General features: G+C 45.6%; 1 non-coding gene and 1 pseudogene across 1 annotated transcript; both read left to right on the top strand.

Moving 5' to 3' along the window:
* The first annotated feature begins 6,158 nt into the window (after positions 1 to 6,158).
* LOC123144564 (signal recognition particle 54 kDa protein 2-like) lies at positions 6,159 to 6,633 on the top strand (annotated as a pseudogene).
* A 918-nt stretch (positions 6,634 to 7,551) lies between these two features.
* LOC123146534 (small nucleolar RNA Z223) lies at positions 7,552 to 7,642 on the top strand. The gene has a single exon (XR_006472787.1). It is a non-coding gene; the product is annotated as a small nucleolar RNA Z223 (small nucleolar RNA).
* The last annotated feature ends 1,221 nt before the right edge of the window (positions 7,643 to 8,863 follow it).

The following is an 8,863-nucleotide window of genomic DNA, read 5'->3' as shown; positions in this document are numbered from 1 at the left end:
CTCAAGCCATTCGTCGGAATCCAGGCCCACCATCACTTCTCCATAGCTCGTAGGTTCATTGTTGTCTAGCAACATGACTTCCAAGACAGGATTACGCACCACTCTGAAGTAGTATGCATCCTTGTCGTCCTACGAGGTTTGGTAGTGACTTGATCCGAAGTTTCATGATCACTATCATAAGCTTCCACTTCAATTGGTGTAGGTGCCACAGGAACAACTTCCTATGCCCTGCTACACACTAGTTGAAGTCATGGTTCAATAACCTCATCAAGTCTCCACCATCCTCCCACTCAATTCTTTCGAGAGAAACTTTTCCTCGAGAAAGGACCTGTTTCTAGAAACAATCACTTTTGCTTCCGGATCTGAAATAGGAGGTATACCCAACTGTTTTGGGTATTCTATGAAGATGCATTTATCCGCTTTGGGTTCGAGCTTATCAGCCTGAAACTTTTTTCACATAAGCATCGCAGCCCCAAACTTTTAAGAAACGACAGCTTAGGTTTCTCTAAACCATAGTTCATACGGTGTCGTCTCAACGGAATTGCGTGTTGCCCTATTTAAAGTGAATGCAGTTTTCTCTAATGCCTAACCCATGAACGATAGTGGTAATTCGATAAGAGACATCATGGCATGCACCATATCCAATAGGGTGCAGTTATGATGTTCGGACACACCATCACACTATGCTGTTCCATGCGGTATTAGTCGTGAAACAATTTCCACAATGTCTTAATTGTGTGCCAAACTCGTAACTCACATATTCATCTCTATGATCATATCATAGACATTTTATCCTCTTGTCACGACGATCTTCAACTTCACTCTGAAATTACTTGAACCTTTCAATAATTCAGACTTGTGTTTCATCAAGTAAATATTCTCAGCATCTACTCAAATCATCTGTGAAGTAAGAACATAATGATATCCACTGCGTGCCTCAGCACTCATTGGACTGCACACATCAAATGTATTCCTTCCAACAAGTTGCTCTCTTGTTCCATCTCACTGAAAACGAGGCCTTTCAGTCATCTTGCCCATGTGGTATGATTTGCATGTCTCATGTGATTCAAAATCAAGTGAGTCCAAATGATCCATCTGCATGGAGTTTCTTCATGCGTATAAACCAATAGACATGGTCCGCATGTCTCAAACTTTTCAAAAACGAGTGAGTCCAAAGATCCATCAACATGGAGCTTCTTCATGTGTTTTATCCCAATATGACTCAAATAGCAGTGCCACAAGTATGTGGTACTATCATTACTATCTTATATCTTTTGGCATGAACATGTGTATCACTACGATCGAGATTCAATAAACCATTCATTTTAGGTGCAAGACCATTGAAGGTATTATTCAAATAAAAAGAGTAACCATTATTCTCCTTAAATGAATAACCGTATTGCGATAAACATAATCCAATCATGTCTATGCTCAACGCAAAAACCAAATAACAATTATTTAGGTTTAACACCAATCTCGATGGTAGAGAGAGCATGCGATGCTTGATCACATCAACCTTGGAAACACTTCCAACACATATCGTCATCTCATCTTTAGCTAGTCTCCGTTTATTCCGCAGCTTTTATTTCGAGTTACCAACACTTAGCAACCGAACCGGTATCTAATACCCTGGTGCTACTAGGAGTACTAGTAAACTACACATTAATATAATGTATATCCAATATACTCCTGTCGACCTTGCCTACCCTCTCATCTACCAAGTATCTAGGGTAGTTCTGCTTCAGTGACCGTTCCCCTCATTACAGAAGCACTTAGTCTCGGGTTTGGGTTCAACCTTGGGTTTCTTCACTAGAGCAGTAACTGATTTGCCGTTTCATGAAGTATCCCTTCTTTCCCTTGCCCTTCTTGAAACTAGTGGTTTTACTAACCATCAACAATTGATGCTCCTACTTGATTTCTACTTTCGTGGTGTCAAACATCGCGAGTTGCTCAAGGATCATCATGTCTATCCCTGATATGTTATAGTTCATCACGAAGTTCTAATAGCTTGGTGGCAGTGACTATGGAGAACCATCACTATCTCATCTAGAAGATTAACTCCCACTCGATTCAAGCGATTGTAGTACTCAGACAATCTGAGCACATGCTCAACGATTGAGCTTTTCTCCCTTAGTTTGCAGGCTTAAGAAACTTGTTAGAGGTCTCATACCTCTTGACGTGGGCACTTGTCTGAAACCCCAATTTCAGTCTTTGGAACATCTCATATGTTCTGCGACGTTTCAAAAGCGTCTTTGGCGCCTCAATTCTAAACCGTTAGCATTACGCACTAAACTATCACGTAGTCATCAAAACGTGTATGTCAGATGTTCGCAACATCCACAACCACGCTCGAGGTTCAGCACACCGAGCGGTGCATTAAGGACATAAGCCTCCTGTGCAGCAATGAGGACAATCCTCAGTTTACGGACCCAGTCCGCATAATTGCTACTATCAACTTTCAACTAAATTTTCTCTAGGAACATATCTTAGTAGAACTAAAGCGTAAGCTACGACATAATTTGCAAAGACCTTTTGACTATGTTCATGATAATTAAGTTCATCTAATCAAATTATTTAAGGAACTCCCACTCAGATAGACATCCCTCTAGTCATCTAAGTGATACATGATCCGAGTCAACTAGGCCGTGTCCGATCATCACGTGAGACGGACTAGTCATCATCGGTGAACATCTCCATGTTGATCGTATCTACTATACGACTCATGTTCGACCTTTCGGTCTCTTGTGTTCCGAGGCCATGTCTGTAAATGCTAGGCTCGTCAAGTCAACCTAAGTGTTTCGCATGTGTAAATCTGGCTTACACCCGTTGTACGCGAACGTTAGAATCTATCACACCCGATCATCACGTGGTGCTTCGAAACAACGAACCTTCGCAACGGTGCACGGTTTGGGGGAACACATCTCTTGAAATTTTAGTGAGGGATCATCTTATTTATGCTACCGTTGTTCTAAGCAAATAAGATGTAAACATGACAAACATCACATGCAAATCATAAAGTGACATGATATGGCCAATATCATCTTGCGCCTTTTGATCTCCATCTTCGAGGCGCGGCATGATCACCTTCGTCACCGGCATCTCCATCATCATGATCTCCATCTTCGTGTCTTCATGAAGTTGTCTCGCCAACTATTACTTCTACTACTATGGCTAACGATTAGCAATAAAGTAAAGTAATTACATGGCGTTTGCATTGACACGCAGGTCATACAATAAATTAAGACAACTCATATGGCTCCTGCCGGTTGTCATACTCATCGACATGCAAGTCGTGATTCCTATTACAAGAACATGATCAATCTCATACATCACATATATCATTCATCACATCCTTTTGGCCATATCACATCACATAGCATAGCCTGCAAAAACAAGTTAGACGTCCTCTAATTGTTGTTGCATGTTTTACGTGGCTGCTATGGTTTCTAGCAAGAACGTTTCTTACCTATGCAAAAGCCACAACGGTGATATGCCAATTGCTATTTACCCTTCATAAGGACCCTTTTCATCGAATCTGATCCAACTAAAGTGGGAGAGACAGACACCCGCTAGCCACCTTATGCATCAAGTGCATGTCAGTCGGTTGAACCTGTCTCACGTAAGAGTACGTGTAAGGTCGGTCCGGGCCGCTTCATCCCACAATGCCGCCGAATCAAGATAAGACTAGTAACGGTAAGAAAATTGAAGAAATCATCGCCCACAACTACTTTGTGTTCTACTCGTGCATAGAATCTACACATAGACCTAGCTCATGATGCCACTGTTGGGGAACGTAGCAGAAATTCAAAATTTTCTACGCATCACCAAGATCAATCTATGGATTAACTAGCAACGAGAGAGAGGGGAGTGCATCTGCATACCCTTGAAGATCGCGATGCGGAAGCGTTACAAGAACGCGGTTGATGGAGTCGTACTCGCGGCGATTCAAATCGCGGAAGATCCGATCTAGCGCCGAACGGACGGCGCCTCCGCATTCAACACACGTACAGCCCGGGGACGTCTCCTGCTTTTTGATCCAGCAAGGGGAGAGGAGAAGTTGAGGGAGAACTCCAGTAGCACGACGGCGTGGTGGCAATGGAGCTCGTGGTTCTCCGGAAGAGCTTCGCTAAGCACTACGGAGGAGGAGAAGGAGTTGGAGGAGGAGAGGGCTGCGCCAGGGATGAGGTGTGGCTGCCCTCCCACCCCTCCACTATATATAGGGGCAAGGGGAGAGGGGGAGGCGCCCTAGGGTTTCCCCTAGGGGGCGGCGGCCAAACAGATTGGATCTCCCTAGGGAAAATCCTAGGGAGACTTGCCCCCCAAGCCAAGCAGGTGGAGGCTTGCCTCCCAAGCCAGGTGGAGGCGCCCCACGTCCCCAAGTAACGTGGGAAAGGGTGTGGGGGACGCACCACCCCTTAGTGGGCTGGTTTGCCCCTTCCCCTTTGGCCCATGAGGCCCTCCAGCACTTGCCGGGGCTCCCGAAACACCTTTCGGTCATGCTGGCCATAGCATGGTACCCCTGGAGCACTTCCGGACTCCAATACCCTTCGTCCAATATATCAATCTTCACCGCCGAACCATTCCGGAACTCTTTGTGATGTCCGGGATCTCATCCGGGACTCCGAACAACCTTCGGTAACCACATACTATTTCCCATAACAACTCTAGCGTCACCGAACCTTAAGTGTGTAGACCCTACAGGTTCGGTAACCATGCAGACATGACCGAGACACCTCTCCGGCCAATAACCAATAGCAGGATCTGGATACCCATATTGGCTCCCACATGTTCCACGATGATCTCATCGGATGAACCACGATGTCGGGGATTCAATCAATCCCGTATACAATTCCCTTTGTCTATCGGTATGTTACTTGCCCGAGAATCGATCGTCGGTATCCCAATACCTAGTTCAATCTCGTTACCGGCAAGTCTCTTTACTCGTTCCGTAACGCATGATCCCGTGGCTAACTCATTAGTCACATTGATCTCATTATGATGATGCATTACCGAGTGGGCCCAGAGATACCTCTCCGTCATACGGAGTGACAAATCCCAGTCTCAATTCGTGCCAACCCAACAGACACTTTCGGAGATACCTGTAGTGCACCTTTATAGTCACCCAGTTACGTTGTGACGTTTGATACACCCAAAGCATTCCTACGATATCTGGGAGTTGCACAATCTCATGGTCTAAGGAAATGATACTTGACATTAGAAAAGCTCTGGCAAACGAACTACACGATCTTGTGCTATGCTTAGGATTGGGTCTTGTCCATCACATCATTCTCCTAATGATGTGATCCCGTTATCAATGACATCCAATGTCCATGGTCAGGAAACCATAACCATCTATTGATCAACGAGCTAGTCAACTAGAGGCTTACTAGGGACATGTTGTGGTCTATGTATTCACACATGTATTAGGGTTTCCAGTTAATACAATTATAGCATGAACAATAGACAATTATCATGAAGAAGGAAATACAATAATAACCATTTTATTATTGCCTCTAGGGCATATTTCCAACACTCGCTCCCTCGCAATCCCTCGCCCGAAACCCTTGCCGCCGCCACCTACGCCTCTTGTTCCGGCGTGTTCCGACGGGCCTCGCCGGCGCGCAGCCCAGATCCGAGCTCCCCTGCCTCCGCTCTTCCCTCCCCTCCGACCAGATCCACCTCTCGCGGCCCCGGTAGCTCATCCCCAACCCCTTCCCACGGCTAGGGTTTCGAGGGTGGCATTCCCACCAATTTCGGCGTGGCAGCGGCGACTGTGCTCCGCCCTCTTCGACGCCCACCAACCTAGCCGCATGGCACGGCCATGGCCATGGCGGCGGCCAGATCCACCCCCTCCCTCATCTCCTCGCCGCCGCCACCTCGTCCCCGTCCTGCAATGGTGCGTCCCGCCACCACCTCCTTCCTCGATGCGTCCCGCAGCGACGCCCATCGCGTCCCGCAGATGCCGTCCCCAATCCCCACCGCGTTCCCCAATCCCCACCCCCAACCAAAATCTTCCCCATCTCCCCCGGCCCGTTCTCCTCCCGTCCGCATCCCCTTCCCCACCCCCGATCCCAGATCGCACCGCGCGCCGCCCCTGACCGCCGCCGGAACCCCACCTCGCCGCCGACGAGGCCCGACCCCCCGGAGGCCCAGCCAAGATGGTGCTCGCGCAGCTGGGCGGGAGCATCTCCCACGCGCTCGCGCAGATGAGCAACGCCGCGGTGATCGACGAGAAGGTGCTCGGGGAGTGCCTCAACGAGATCTCCCGCACGCTCCTACAGTCCGACGTCCGGAAGATCATCAACCTCGAGACCCTCGCCATCGGCACCAACAAGCGGCGCATCATACAGCAGGTCCTGCCCGCTCCACCTCCCTCAATTCATTTCCTGCGCTATTCGATCTAGGGACGTGCGTGCCAGGGGGATTGGTCGGTTGGAGGCTGATGCCCTTGTGTTTTTCCTGCTGCAGGTCGTCTTGACGGAGCTCTGCAACATGCTGGATCCAGGGTAGCCGGTCTTCACCCCCAAGAAGGGCAAGCCCAACGTCGTTATGTTCGTCGGATTGCAGGGCCAATCTGACTCACCAACCAACCTCGCCCGCTTGCTCTGTTTATTGTTCTACACCTATTACTGAATGTATATATGTACCACTCTGTGTGTAGCATTTTTCTAACTGTACAATAGCACTCACTCCTCTATTGTCACATAATAGATTAGCCTTGATTTCATCTAGTTTGGATCAAAACAGAACCAATGATTAATACTAGATGATTGTTACTATACATTTGGTTACAGATTTATTTGAACTAGTTTGATTCCCTGCTGATCTACATCTTTTACTTACTCACATGCTTGACTGAATTTTCTAATGCTGTTACTCTAGTGGTGAACGAGATAGGCATTCTATTGCTTGTTTCCTTGCTTCCACAAATTAAAACTCAGTAATCTTGTTAACTGCTACCGCTGTCATGAACCACACATCTGAGATGAACTTGACATTGATTTGCTCGTGTGTCAAGTATGGATAGACTTTGCTATTCACCAGTATTCAGGCGGTTGAAGTGTGCGTGTTGCTGCGGCTGTTAGGATGTCGTTGGGTTGTTATCACTAGTACTAGTCCTATCAAATTGCCTGTGAGTAGCTCATTACCATGCTATCCAGGGGATATTCATTTATGTGCCTGTGAATTCGTTCTTGGTGTGTATGTATGTATATGTGCTAGCAACATGAGTAGGAATTAGCATCATGCTCGGCCTGGATGAATTGCATGCATACATTGATCCAGGGAGAAGTGTATGGCTGATACAATCCTCTTTTTCACAAAGCTATTATACACTTTGGGAAATACAGTAATTTGTTCTTTACTAAATGCACTGCAAGTATGGATGCTGATGCATGCATGCATCTAGGGTGAGTCGTACCCAGTTGTTCTTTATGCATCTCCAGTCGTACCTAGTATTGTTTTAATGGAATCAGTACAATTTCTGTGTACATTGGGATTGCTCTGCTTGCTTCATATTATGGTGTAAATGTCTTGCTAGCTTATTGTGGCAGCCGGCTGTGATGATAAACACTTTCAACAAACATGCCAGTTCTGCTTTTGAAAATTCATGACTGGAAAACCTGTTATACAAGATCTGTTTAGTACTCATGTATTATGGCCGTGGTTTATTTAGTATGTGCTTGCTGTGCCTTGTGTATTGGTGCCTAATTAGCTTCTGTTAGGGGATAATCTACTGTTTATAGCAAGATTTTACTCTTGTTTCGTGGAATAGATGGTTCATGTGTACTGCGATGTACTAGTTGAGCTCTGCTGGCTGTACTAGTCGAACTCTGCTCCTTCTAACTCATATCAATTTTGCTCCTGCTGCTGTACAAGTGATGCTTGTGTGATTGTTGATGGACATGAACTAGCAAACTTTGTTGTTTTGCAACTGAATGAACGCAACTTCAGTTTGTATGTCACCCAGCTTGCTGCTACGGTGGCTGTCGATGCCGGCAAGCCTGCAACATCTCCGATGAGCTGCAGGACCTGGACACCTTAGGTATGCCCTGCTCCTCCTACTTCCACCCTCATCTCATGTGCGCCAAGTCCATCTCTCTCATGTGCATGTAGATCATGATGTACCAGAACCCTGCAACAGAACTACTGATGTAATATGCAAAGAACAAATTGAAACCATGTTCTATATCCTGACTTGTTATTTTCTTCTCTAGCAAATTGTAGACATGAATCTCTAGTTGACCTATTGTTTCATAGACATATATCTGCATTTCTGCTGCTTTATCATACATTCAATCCATAAATCTGCATTTCTGTGAAATTTTGTTAAATATATATTTTCCAGATAGTCTATACACTAAACCTGGAGGTTTGAATATCTACTCCAGGAATGAAAATGCTACTCTAATGACTTTGTGTTCACCCTTTTACAGGAGCTCCAGGCCTAGGAAATTTCAAGTTTGAAGTGGCGTGTTCTGATAGTCCAGAAAAGTGAAGAAGTCTCGAGTGTATTTTTAGTAGGAGTTATATGTTCTGATAGTATCACATGTAATGGTGAAATGAATTATGTAAAGATTGTGCTATTAGCCAAAATTGGCATGAGGTTTGATAATTCTCATTTGTTTGCTGTTGTGACTGAAATAATTGTGTGGAAATTGAAACATTGGCTGTCTTTCATTAGAACCTGACAAGTGGGACCTAATAGTATTTGGCATATAAAAAGGCCATTTTCCAAATAATATTCACAGGAAAAAAACCTAAAAACTAAGGAAATGGACTATAAAAAGGCCGAGCCCCAATTGAGAAATAGATGCGGCCCAAAAAAGAAACCAAAAAAGGATCACAACCCTGGAAATAAAAA

This window comes from Triticum aestivum, chromosome 6D (genome assembly GCF_018294505.1).
Source record: "Triticum aestivum cultivar Chinese Spring chromosome 6D, IWGSC CS RefSeq v2.1, whole genome shotgun sequence".
Taxonomy (NCBI): Eukaryota; Viridiplantae; Streptophyta; class Magnoliopsida; order Poales; family Poaceae; genus Triticum; species Triticum aestivum.
The sequence above is the reverse complement of the archived record's forward strand: the minus strand, read 5'-3'. Positions and strand labels throughout refer to the sequence as shown.